This window comes from Cyclopterus lumpus, chromosome 5 (assembly GCF_009769545.1).
Source record: "Cyclopterus lumpus isolate fCycLum1 chromosome 5, fCycLum1.pri, whole genome shotgun sequence".
Lineage (NCBI taxonomy): Eukaryota > Metazoa > Chordata > Actinopteri > Perciformes > Cyclopteridae > Cyclopterus > Cyclopterus lumpus.
The window spans coordinates 6,641,885-6,656,012 of NC_046970.1; positions in this window are offsets into that span (position 1 = coordinate 6,641,885).

Below are 14,128 nucleotides of genomic sequence, written 5' to 3' on the forward strand. Positions count from 1 at the left end.
GCAGAAGTGCCACTTTTGCCATCTTGTCGTAAAAGGTTGCGGCAAAAAGCAGCGGACAGATTTTCAACCAAATTGGCCGCCTGAGAGAAAGATTAATGTGTAAGGTACATATCAGTAGGTCAAGAGTTGTCTCACTCCCCCGGTCTCTGCTGCCGGTTTCTTTCCTTTGGTCCCGTCTGCAGGAAATAATAGTATCGTCGACAGATTTGATCATTTGGGATTCAGTCAGCGTTTACATGAAAGACTATACACCCCACATAATACTAGTGGATTTATTGTTTGCTAATGTATTGAGGGATTTTGTTGTAAATGTAATGAGATACTGAATCACGGGATAATCAAAACATTCTCCAGAATTTGCTATTTTCCATTAAATTGTATCTCATGAATGCATGAGTAGTAGTTGCATACGGCGCCAACAACATTAAAGTGATTGACCACGGAGTCAGTGCTCTTATTTGAACTGAAGTCACGGGGGTTACTGTCTCTTGCTTTAATCTGCATGTGTTGTGTTTTCGCAGTATTCCTGATGGTACTATTGTGTTGAATTGAAGCCATACAATTGGCTCTATATAGATCGGGTTCTACAGCATCTGCCCTGTTTAACCGAGTAGGCAAGAGGTTTAGATTTTTCTTTCATTTCACTGGGTTCAGGTGGACCAAGTGAAAATTCCCAACCATGCTGTTAATGGTTGACCTTGAAGTTTGAGTCAAATGTATAGCTTTAGTGTAAATTCTGCAGCCATTAAAAAGGTAAACCTGCGATCGATCCACTTGTGAACAAAAGGGTTCGCTTCACCAAAAAGACGAAGCAAGATGGGAACCCACTGTCGTCGCTCCAAAACAACTGACAGTTGAAACATTGAGAAACATTCAAAGTGTGGCTTCAGTTCCTAAAGGAGTTGTCCACTGCTTTACCATCACACTCGTCATGATGTCAGACTGATGATGGAGAATCAACAATTGATGCAGCAGAAATGGAGAGATCCGTTTTTTTTATTTAATACAGACTTCTTTGTTACATTTCATACCTTCTTCGTCCTTGTCGAAATATGGCGACTGCATTACCCACAATGCAACTCAACCGTCAATATGCGTTTAGGCTGGAAGCAGCTAATGTAGCCTCCAGCAGCCTTAAGCAGAGATCAGGAGTGGGCAGATTTAATTTATGTATGAATGCTGCGTGACATTTATTTAAAATAAAGTGTAAGTTAAGACGTGTATATAGTCTCCAGCCCCGATCACTATCCGTGTTTGTGTGCAGCTTCCTGTGAAGCCACATGTGCATTTAATATTGTGGCTGTTCATTTAGTGCACACAACAAATAGGAGTGGGGCTTAAGTTTCAACCAGCATCGCAGCACAAACAAGTTTCGAAGTTTTAAATCTTTAAACATAGATGCCGCCTCCTCCTCCTCCTCCTCCTCCTCCTCCTCCTCCTCCTCCTACCTCACTCGGTTGAAGTCATCCTGGCGGCCGCGTCCTCTGCGCATCCAGCAGGCGCTCTTCCTGCGGACGGCTGTCCGTCCTTCCGTCTCACTGAGCGGGCTTGTTGTCAGTGGCCCCTGGTGGAGCTGCTGCTGCTGAGCATGCGCTCCGCTGCTCCGCAGAGAGGCAGTCCACTCTCGGCTCCACGGGACATACGGGACGCTTCCCATCAAAACATACACACACACACACACACACACACGCACACATACTGCGGACGTGAATGGCTGAGCGCACGGCTCCGACTCGAAGAGGTAAGAGCGCAGTTTTGCAAAAAATAATCCAAGTGGGTTTTTTGTTTTTTTTCATTTACTCTGCGATATATGTTTTGTTGGTCCGCTAAACACATTTTAGTGTAACATTGCGCAGCCGCTTGGTAAGCAGTGCGGACCTATGCAGTCCAGCAATAACTTCAGTCTTTTGAATATTTTCTATATGATAGGCACATGCGCTGAAATTCCACACGTCAAAATGCCGTTTTATAAAAAAAGAAACTTTCTTATCGGCTATAGCGCAACTTTTACGCACCGTATTTTCAATCCATAACCTTTTCGCGTGGATAATCAACAACATCCTTACGAACTGGAAACACTGTGGTAATGCATATATATATTATGTCACGCTCTCTGTGTTTGTTTGATGCTATAGATGGGTGGGCTGCTTGCGTTCCTCCCGTGCAGCGCACAGCACAACGCTCCGTGCGCTGTTTGGCACAACGCGCCCCACGAAATATCGATTGAGCAGAGGAATCCGGGTTTTATCAGAACCCACGGGCTGTATGTGGGAAGTAGGTCCTTGACACAGTTACGGGCACTGAGGCTGTATTTCTCCCACGCTCCTGAGGGACTCCTCCTCAATGCAGTCCGATGGAAACGTCTCACCATGCGCACCACATCAAAGCGTGGATGGGGTGTGCGTTTGTGTTTTGTTGTGTGCGCCAGCGCCCTCGGGGCCAAACGTGATATATTTGTCACTGTTTGGCAGTCTATCTGCCCATCCTTAGGAAGAATCATCAAAATGTCAACGTACATGAAATACTCTATAATTAAACCTTTAGGATATATTGTATATTGCGTGATGAGCAGAATGTAGTTCTTTCCATTTATCTGTCAAACTATTATAAACAACATTTTAGAAAAAACATTCTAAGGATTTTGTTTTCTTTCATCCAAAATGTGGTTTTCAAGTATAATCAACCTGTCGATCAACAATTCATCTGGTTCCAGCTTATCAACTGTGATTATTTACTGGTCTTCTGTTATGTATTTTGGATTACGTTCTTTCGGTTTTGGACTGTTGGTTGCAAAAACAAGCAATTTGTAGTCATCACTTTGGGTTCTGGGAAATGTTGACTGGCATTCCCCCCTATTTTCTTAAATTTGTTTCAGTCGAAATGATTAATTGAAAAACTAATTACGTTGATAACGTAAAGTTATTGCTGCATTGTTTGAGTACTAATGGTGTTTGGTAAAGCCTTTGGGGGTTAGACAGGCCGGGAAGGCGAACAGTGTTAGTTTTGACAGATTGGACAATCTGCTGCCGAGCGTTTTAGATCCTCACAGAATCAAATAACTTAGATTGACTCTCTCATACAACCCATGTGTTGTCTCATGCCGGGTTTTTTTCAACACAAGCAACAGTTTTTGTCAAATAACAACTAAAAAAAGAGAGATGTACAGAGGGACAAATATAAAGACAGTAAAAGTGGAACTAAAGGCAGTGAGTAAGACTCAGCAGGCGTGATGGGGAGTCACAGGAAGTGGTTGTGGAGGTTTCTTGATGAAAGCATTTGGGTCTGAGCCGCATCTCTGCCACGCCGGCCAGCTGTGGACGGCTTTGATTGTGAACATGAAGGAGGGAAACCAAATCCTGCTGGACACATGAAGACAGGGAGTGTGTCTGCCTCTCCGTCTCACACACACATTATTCAATTGTCTTCTAATTGACTCCTTCTGCAGGGAAGTAACCTCCTCGTTTTCTTCACCAAGCTGCTTTCTGTTCAGCTGCAACACCCTTTTTTTCCCCTTCTTCTTCTTCTTCCACCACCACCGAGCTTATGTTCTTTAAATGGTTGGCTATATTTGAGGTCCATATTTCAAGCTCAGCAATAAATAATTCAGGCAACAGGACAACACAAAGGTCCTCAGTGAGAGCCTGGATGCTTTGCTCAAACCTGAATTGCCCGTCATTCAGAGAATACGTCTGAATAATGGATTATAGTGTATTTTCAGTGAAATGGCACTCGGTGCACTCGCCGAGCGCTCAAGTTATTGCTCGGATTTCTCCTCAGCGGTCACTTGAAGAGATAAATACATTAAAGATGAGTCTCCTGCTGAAGAAGCTGAGCGTTTGCTTGATTGTACTCTCCCTCATATTTTACCTGAAAGCCCTTTCTGTATTTCTCCATATTTCATGCCGTCCTGCTGGCTTTTTCCATCTGCTCCATTATGAAATGAGCCAAAAATATTTATGACTTGGACTGAAAGGATTATTGGATTGCTGTATTGGAAGTATGGATGCCGTTTTAATAACAGCCACAATTAAGGGTAGTGGAAACCCTGGACAGAGTCAATAAACCAATCAAAGTGAAGCAGACCCCTGACCCCTGACCCTGCCCGTGCCCTTGCTAACATACCAATGGAGGTTAAGAGTGTCCTTACGTAGTGCGCATGTGTTTGTTTGTGTTAATCACCAGCCAGTGTTGTATTGTCTGGAACTAGAAACTTAATTTTAATTTTTTATTTTTTTAAGAGTCAAACTTGAATTCTCTTCACTTTTCATGGAGGAAATCTAAACTATACTGATACTACAGCTATTATGCAATAGCAATAATAAAAAGAGGAGCATCAATGCTATCTTCATCCAGGAACTGCCTCCACACTCTGGCCACATGGGGCCGGCCATTGTTCTGCACCAGGAGGAAACCAGGGAGGTCACGTTGTCGGGCTCTGGCAGTGCTCCTCCTGTTCCCCCTCGCACAAAGGAGCAGATACTGGCCCCGCTTGTTGCCCTTCTATGGGCCGTGGCCCCGTCTCCTGCTCCTCCATGCTCTTGAGACTGTGCTGGGAGACACGGCAAACCTTCTCGCAACATTTCTCATCGATAGATGTGCTGGACGACCTGTGCAACCTGAATGGACTGCAGCTACCGCCTCGTGCTACCAGTAGTGACAAGGGCAACATGAAAAACTAGAGCCAAATCAGCCAGGGAGGATAAGGAAAGAGAAATGGTCTGTGGCCAACACCTGCAAAACCATTCCCTTCTTGGGGGCGGTCTTCCTGTTGCCTCCCCCGTCACTTTCATTTGCACCAAAGCAGGTGAAATTGATTCACAGTCGCTAACGCTGTGTTATACTGCGCCGATTACGTGTACCCTTAATGTTTTGGAGCGGTGTATTACAACCTGATGGTTAACATCTTTAGTTTTCACCCAAAGAGAAGTTGATCTAACCTTTTATTAAATGCCAGACAACACACTCGCATTGTTCACTAAAAAGCAATCCGACTATATACAAACTATATGTTCACACGTTCGTCCTGGTAGATAAGCATCAATGTTAATTCCTGACATTGGACAATGTCATTTTAACTCAAGGACCACTTAATAGCTTCCCATGATCGGCAGTGGATGGTTAAGTTGTCATGGAGATACATCTGTTGAAGTGAGTGATATGGTTGCAAGCTCCAGAAAAAAAGCTAGTGAGTGGACCTTGAGATGGGATGGTTCTGTCAACCAACCATCTTAAATTGCTACAGATCATTTCAGAATGTGTTGTCTCAGTCCCAGTAGAGGGCCTCACATTTACATGCAGGCCCGTTTCTCGTTGTGCGTCCATTTAACGATTTAAATGGACACATTGGCAGTATATAACTATTTATTTGCATTGAGAATGTTCATGATGCTAATCTTGAAAGCGGGGAACACGATGTCTCGGTGGTATTTGTCCTCGCATTTGAAGGTCGGACTCGTGCCTCAAAGAGCTGGCGTGCTCAAGGCAGACAACCATCTAAGTCCGATTCAGTGGGGAAATCTGTATTCAATTCGTATTTGTTTAACATTTCATCTGCTGGCAGGGAAACTAATCCCCCCGATCTACGACACTGTAAAACACTCCAGCGTTGCTCCAGATGAGACTTTCGTACTCTGTGTATTCAACTACAAGACCACTTGGAGTCAGCAGGTGTCCTGTTGTACAACTGTGTGTGTGTGTGTGTGTGTGTGTGTGTGTGTGTGTGTGTGTGTGTGTGTGTGTGTGTGCGCGCGTGCACAAATATAGTAATTGTAGATGTATGTTGCTCTCCCAGGCTGTGCTGAGGATGAGCGGTGGCCTGCCAGTGTTTTGCTCTGCCTTGACCTTTTGTCTCCAACATGAAGCGGTGACTGGAGAGAGTGCTCAAACAACAGCTTGACGTCTCAATAGGGAGTACACACATGCTGGTGGGTGTTTAATGCACAGTCGGAGTGCATAGTATATGCTCGTCATGATAACTCCAGGTCTCTCTGTTTTGTCGTCACTCCCCCCTCCACGCTGAAGACTCTCAGACGCTGTCCTCTCTAATCTTGTGTCTGCTTTGTCCCAAGTAACGTCTGCTTACAATCAACAGTCTGCTTTGTGGAGGTCAGCTTCATTTCAAGTACCTGAAGTAGACAAAATCTTTTCTACTCCACAGTGTGATGGATCGTCTTCTATTACAGTGTGTGTGCTGTAATGGCCCTACAGTGTCATTATATATACAATAGAATGAATACCCTGACTATTCCCTTTTTTGTCTGTCCTACAACCGCAGTTTCGCAGAGTGCATGAAACCGTACATGGCAGAGCGGTCATACTTTCCTCACAGCTTCCCTCGTTTGAGTCGACGGCGTGATTAGATTTTCGGGCACCTTGCTGCATAAGTTAGCATTTTAATGAGGTTAAACTGATTTACTTCTAACCTCTATAAATCTGTGATGTTTATAGAGTCCCATATATGTGGATATGCTTTACTGATAAATATGTATATAGCTTAATGACATGACACGAGCGAATGTTAGCACGCTAACATGAAAAACGAAGGCTATGTTTACACAGCGAGCTCAAATCTGATCAATTTGATTTTTTTCGGCTGCTACTCCGTCATGGTCTCAGAGCTACCATATGGAGATAGCGTAGCATAGAAGGTTTTTATGGATGGTCTGCATTCGAGGGGCGGGACTTAGTGAAGGGTCCATTGATCCAAACGCGCAAAAGAACAATAACAAAGATGTCACACGCAGCGCCACTAAACTTAGCGTTTACGTTTACATCAGCATGCACATGGAGGCCAGCGAATAAGTGAGCGGATAATAATGAGAAAGCAATAGATGCTTCTTCTGTACGTAGGTGTGCGTGGAGGCAGAGATGGAGCCAGTAGTGGTGGGAGCTTGATGTAATGTAAAAGTCACATTAATTCCATTGTTCCACTGCAATAAATGAGACCTGAATTGAAAAGATCAGATTCCATGTGACAACAAACAAACAAAAAGTCACATATGTGCAAAAATAAAAAGGTGATGTCTGGTTCTGCTTCGGTTGCCACTGAGAGTAAAAAAGTAAAATATCAAACAATTGATGTATTTCATAAAATCATAATAATCTTTTAGTGTGGTTGATGAACATAAACATATAATATCCCATTGCATTCCCATAGAAATACTCCTACCTTCCTACATTACTACTCATGTGCCCTTCGTCTGCATTCCTGTCTTTTTTTTGACGAAACACCCGTTTGACAACCTGTTACATCAGCTCGTCTCACAGGAATAACAAGATTATCTTCACTACAGATTAATCTTTATGCTGCTGCTGCTCCTGGGGATTGCCGATGTGACGGGCTGTTCATTCATATATGTTATATCGTCTCTTGTCACATAGTTTCTGGCTTCATACACAGAAGGGGAAAACGGGGTCGGGAGCCACTTGGATCTCTGTAGAAAGAGGAAGTCTTGGACGTGCTGCACCTGCATGTGAATTAAACCCCCTTGCTGAGGCTTTTACTTTGAAAATGGAGAAATGACCCATTATATTATCAGATCAGTCTCTGGTGTCATAAAGCGTTGTAATGTACATGTTTGTTTCACTTTTCCTGAACTTGTATTGTTTCACATTTCCCAGAATGACGTTCTCCACCAGGGCCCTATTTCTCGTACGTGGTTCAACTAAGTCGATCAAATGTCCTATTGTCCAGCTTAATGATGATCACATGATGATTGAAATCTCGGTTTCTCAAAGGCTGATCAAACTATCTCGGTAATTTGAACTAGACGTCAGTACTCAGGATAATTGCGCGTGCTCGTCCGACTTCAAAAGGGGGAAGCGTTGATCACCGAATCCATGATTTTCTAACAGCACAAAGGCAAATAAATTCAAAGGAAGAGCCTCTTTTTTCTCCGCTGACGAGCAGGAGGTGATCATGAATGTATATGAGGAATTCCAGACCATAATCATGGCAAAATCTAATCAATTCATTCACTTCACTCGCGCTGGAGAGGGGGCGTAGCTTATCTCCCTGGAAACATCCACGGAGATAAGCTTCCACCATCCACCATGGAAGAAATAACCACTATTTCTGCTTTATACTTGTTGTGGAAATCCCACAAACGTCGGAAACATCTAATGCCCTCGTGTTTGGGTTCATAACATTAATATCATATATATATATATATAGTTATACATAACATCACCCGTAGGCTCACACAGCTTGGTAACTTTCACCGACTATGTCAAGATAACTGGATGAAAAAGTGCTTTATTCGCATCCATTCATCTGTGCATTGACTTTCATGAAATCTACTACGCTTTTGGTGTGAACGCAGCATAAGTGTTCTCATCACCCCAATCAATCCGATTATATTTCTTTAAATGTGCCTGCTGGCAGTCGGCTTAATGGCATGCATCATCCAATGAGATCTCAAATAACTATCTCAACTCTTTCAGAACAAGTAGATAATATATACAGTATGTGTATATACATGTATGTATATGGAGACCATATAGAACTTGTATTGCATTTACTAGGACATGGGCAGGGAACATAATGAACACATCCATAAGTTTCTTAAGCGCTAAATAAACTTTACGAACAGCTCGGCATACAGCGGCTTTCCCGAAAGTTCTGCATCGCCGACACTGTACAACAATGTTCCACACTGTACAACAATGTTCCACAAGGCTCTGCATACAGTCTGTGAGACAGTCAATAAATAAATGATTTCTTGTGGGCAGAATCGTATAGGAAGTCATCACGTGATAACGGATCTTGACGATCTCGAAGAACTCTCTCCCTATAAAACGTTAATCTAACTAATATCGCTCCTTCATCAATGGGATCTCTGAGGATGGGAGCTGCCATTTTCTTCCGGGGGAGTGGCCTTTTTATCCAGATAGATTGAATGAGCCTGCAAGCAGGTTAAAAATTTGTGTTGGTGATTTTGCCAAATTTGCTTCATGGAAGCGAAAACTCTGATTTGTGTAATCTCATCCGGAAAATTATCCTGCTAACTACGTTAGCCAGGTATGATAAAAAGGGCCCAGCTTTATATTGTTACATTCACATCTGACTGTTTGGGTGGAGATGCAGATTTAGAAGTTAGATGGACATTGGCAATGTCTACTATTTTGCTTCTGAGTTGCTGAAAAGTTGTAATGTTCAACTTGATTACTAGAACGATGGCATTAAACAAAATCCCAAAGCAACAAAACAAGCATACAAAATACAAAATATCATATTAAACATTATAAGTCTTTACATATAAATATAACTGAAATGAGATTAAACACAGAGACACACAATCAAAAACACAGGATAAGGGATTAAGACCCAGATGTGACGTCCAATGCTTTACAGAGTTAAATGAATGTTTACATATTGCACATTTATACATTTATACATGACATTACCTGAGCTTCAGTTTTCCATATAAATGTACCAATGCTTTCACATTGGACTACACTTGATGAATGAATTAGAACACTTGATAAATGAATTAGAACACTTGATAAATAGATTAGAACACTTGATAAGAACACTTGTTAAATGAATTAGAACACTTGATAAATGATTAAGAACATTTGATAACTAAATTAGAACACTTGATAAGAACACTTGTTAAATGAATTAGAACACTTGATAAATGAATAAGAACACTTGATAAATAAATTAGAACACTTGATAAGAACATTTGTTAAATGAATTAGAACACTTGATAAATGATTAAGAACATTTGATAAAGGAATTAGAACACTTGATAAATGAATTAGAACACTTGATACATGAATTAGAACACTTGATAAGAACACTTGTTAAATAAATTAGAACACTTGATAAATGAATAATAACACTTGATAAATGAATAAGAACCCATAATAAATGATTAGGAACACTTGATAAATGAATTAGAACACTTGATAAATGACTAAGAACACTTGTTAAATGAATTAGAACACTTGATAAATGATTAAGAACATTTGATAAATGACTAAGAACACTTGATAAATTAATTAGAACACTTGATAAATGAATAATAACACTTGTTAAATTAATAAGAACACTTGATAAATGACTAAGAACACTTGATAAATGAATAAGAACACTTCATAAATGAATAAGAACACTTGTTAAATGAATTAGAACACTTGATAAATGAATAAGAACACTTAATAAATTAATTAGAACACTTGTTAAATGAATAAGAACACTTGATAAATGAATAAGAACACTTGATAAATGAATTAGAACACTTGATAAATGATTAAGAACATTTGATAAATGACTAAGAACACTTGATAAATTAATTAGAACACTTGATAAATGAATAATAACACTTGTTAAATTAATAAGAACACTTGATAAATGACTAAGAACACTTGATAAATGAATAAGAACACTTGATAAATGAATAAGAACACTTGTTAAATGAATTAGAACACTTGATAAATGAATAAGAACACTTGATAAATGAATAAGAACACTTGATAAATGAATAATAACACTTGTTAAATTAATAAGAACACTTGATAAATGACTAAGAACACTTGATAAATGAATAAGAACACTTGATAAATGAATAAGAACACTTGATAAATGAATTAGAACACTTGATAAATGCATAAGAATACTTGATAAATGCATAAGAACACTTGATAAATACATCATAATACTTGATAAATGCATAAGAACACTTGATGAATGAATTAGAACACTTGATAAATGATTAAGAACATTTGATAAAGGAATTAGAACACTTGATAAATGAATTAGAACACTTGATAAATGAATAAGAACACGTAATAAATTAATAAGAACACGTAATAAATCAATAAGAACACATGATAAATGACTAAGAACACTTGATAAATAAATAATAGAAGCAGATGTTGTGAACCAGAAACTAAATAAGTCGGCTCAGCCATCAAAACATCTTCGAGAGAAAAATGGAGAGAGAACATTTTTAATTTGTTTTTAGTGGTTCCTTCATGTCAGCTTCTGTGTGGATACGTGGAATATATAAATGTGAAATATATAAATGTGAATCCAGGAGCATTGTTGGAGGGTAAACGGACGAGGTGTTGCTGAGACGAGGCGACCACAGATTAAAAGCAAGTTCCTTGATGTGGTCTTTTCCTGGTTCTTAGTATGTTAGGATGCGTTCATCGCCCTCTGCCTTGCCAGATAATGGTCACACGCACACACACACACACACACACACACACAGTCACCTGTGCAACTCCCTGGTGACCGCCTTCCACTTGCAGGCGACATAATTAGGAAGCCATCTTAAGACCGGCGCCTGATTTCACACTTGCCTGCCTCGTAAATACAAAGACACACTTTACAGGACCGAACCTGAAACCAACCCAGAGATGACTCTGAGTCAGAGGGGGAGACAAGTCCTAACAACCGGGCCTGTGTATGAAGAACAGTGTGAAACGGCACAGCGCTCGGGCAGACGCGAGGCACGCTGGGTTAAAACAGGGTCGTGTTGATTGATTTTTCACACTTCACGCCCCCGCGCGCACCTCAACCGTGATTAAAACGATAGTAGAAAATGTACCCGTACAGAAAAATACTGTCTTAAAAATCAGACCAATATCAGACCTATACTCCCTAAAAATAGAGCATACAAACTCTAAAGCATCAATCCCTATAATACTGGACAACCGTGTGTCATGTAGAGCTCGGCCTCCATCATCTGCTGTGCCATTCAACGACCAGATTGCTTTTTCCGCTTTTTTCCTGTGCTAAGCATCTAACCCGGGACGTCGTCACGCTTTTCACTCAGGCAATCACGAGTGGAGTCTTTTGGGACAGAGGCAGCCTGTTGGGTACTGGAGGCAACCAGGAAACCAGCACCCTGGGACATCTTGTTTACCAGTGCTCCTGGCTCGCCCTTCCTTTCTCCTTCCTCCGCTCACATTTTCTGTAATCTATCTCAGCTTTCTCTAGCGGGCGTTTTCCGATGTCCTACTTCCAGGTGATGCATGCCCTGTCTTAAACAAGAATCCACTACTTTACAAAATCCCCCGCTCTCTCCCAATTCCAGCCTCTGGGGGCAATCAGTTAGTCTGCTCATGAACAGACCAGCTGGAACGTGGGTCAAGCAGAGTGGCTGCAGGGCTGCGCTCATGCTCATCTTCCACTTTTCGCTGGCTGTGCTGGACAAAGTGTGTAATTTGCTGATATTATTTTGCAGTTGATCTTGAGGGACTTCCATCTCCTCCCCCATTCTGCTGTTTACAATGCCCAGGGAGAACAGGAACACATGGAAGTCAACAGACGAGCGGACCGAGCGCCAGTGAATTTGTTTTTGTCTCCCTTATCTCCTCCGTGAGAATGTAACATGCTCTCTGTTTCCGGGTGGATGTTTTAACTCCACGACTCCTCCGTCTGTCTGTCTATAGCGTGGCGTCACCAAAGAGCTCGCCGTCACACACTTCAATACGATCGCACCTGTGCCCTCATTAATCGAGGCTCTTGTGTAGTTGCCGTGGCAACCGAACCTCGGGAGAAAATGAGTCCATCGTTCGCTCGACCAAATGTCTTGTTTCCAGCAGTTGATAGTCGGCGGGTGATCTGACACGTCGTATTGTTTCCTATGCTTTTTGACTTGGAGGTTCGTCGGCAAATGTTTCAACACTCTTTATGATTTAAGGGGGGAAAAAATAGCCAGGATCGGATTCATTCAAGTGATTTCCTGCAGGTGCAATCAGTGGCCTCTTAATTAACTGTGTGTTCTTCAAGATCGGAATGATCGGAATAAACCTGCACTTTGTATTAAAAAGAAAAAGTATCCCCACCAAGGACCAAATGTTTAAATATAATGACTGAACCCTATCTTATCATACATTGATCAAACATCCTAAACAGGTGCTAGAAGTTATTTTAGAGAAATATTTTGGGAAATGGACGTATTTGTTGTTGTTTGTCGAGAAACAGTTACATCATGTACTGTAGCTCCCCTTAATATTACATTTCTGTTTTTGTTTGTGTTCGTATTAAAGTTAGGTTTAAGTTAGAAGTGCTTATGAACATATCTTTTAGCAACCCCTTTGTCAAGTGCATTTTCCAAACTAAAGAGCAATTTTTTTTATATGTGAAATGTGCTTAAATAGAGATTAAAATAGTTGTTTTTGTCAGTTTAATTGCAGTTCAAATTGCCAACTTACTGTATTGGTTTTTAATCACATGAATCTCCCTGCAATCTGCTTTATGATTGATGTGCACCTTTGTATATTCCTTGACCTCCTTCCACAGTATATTTAATTGGGTTAACTCTTCAGACACTGATTCTAAAATAGATTTAAATGAAGTGGTCGTCAGTTTAACCGAAACCTTCCGACACTGAGGTTTCTTTTTTATCAGCACGCCATGTGCGAATAGTTATTGTGCAAATTATAGACAATTCATTAAATTGTTGTGCAATTTGCTTGAATGAATGACAAATTCATATCTCAGAGGTTCTAAAAATAAATGTTCATTCTAGAATTGAGCCAAAACGAATGTGAAAAACTGTAATAAATATGCTCCTTTGGCAGTCGAGATTCTGGAATAAATTATTGTGGTTTGCTACCGCTGGCACTGTGTTATTTTTACTGATCCACTGAAAGGGGCAATTGATTGGTGTGATTACTATCTTGATTCAAATGCCCAATCCCAAGAGCTCCAGTAGTGATGGCCTGCTGTAGCGGCCTGAGGTTCCGACAGCTTTAGTGCTGGTCTCAGGTCGTGCCCGAGCCACAACGGTAGTCAGAGATACTGAGAGGAGACAGACTGAAGGTTATTCTGATGCATAATGCACCTGTTCAATCTGCAGACGCTGGGGATGTTGCATGCTTATTTAGAACAATTGATCGTAGGTAGCTTGCTAGATAGATGGATAGACAACTCTGTGTTATGACTTTTTCTTTGCAAGGTAATGTTGAGATGTCTGACATTCTACGAGAGAGAAAATGTGTTTTGATTTTCTCATCCCCAGTTCATTCCTCATCCGTCTGGATCGTGTTCCTGTCTCCCCAGCGCTGTCAAGCTGTTTTTCATCGCTGCATCATGGAGGCTCAGTCCGGTGCATCATGGGAGCTCATCAACGGTGTGACAAATACAATATATCAGGGCTGAGAGGTCGTC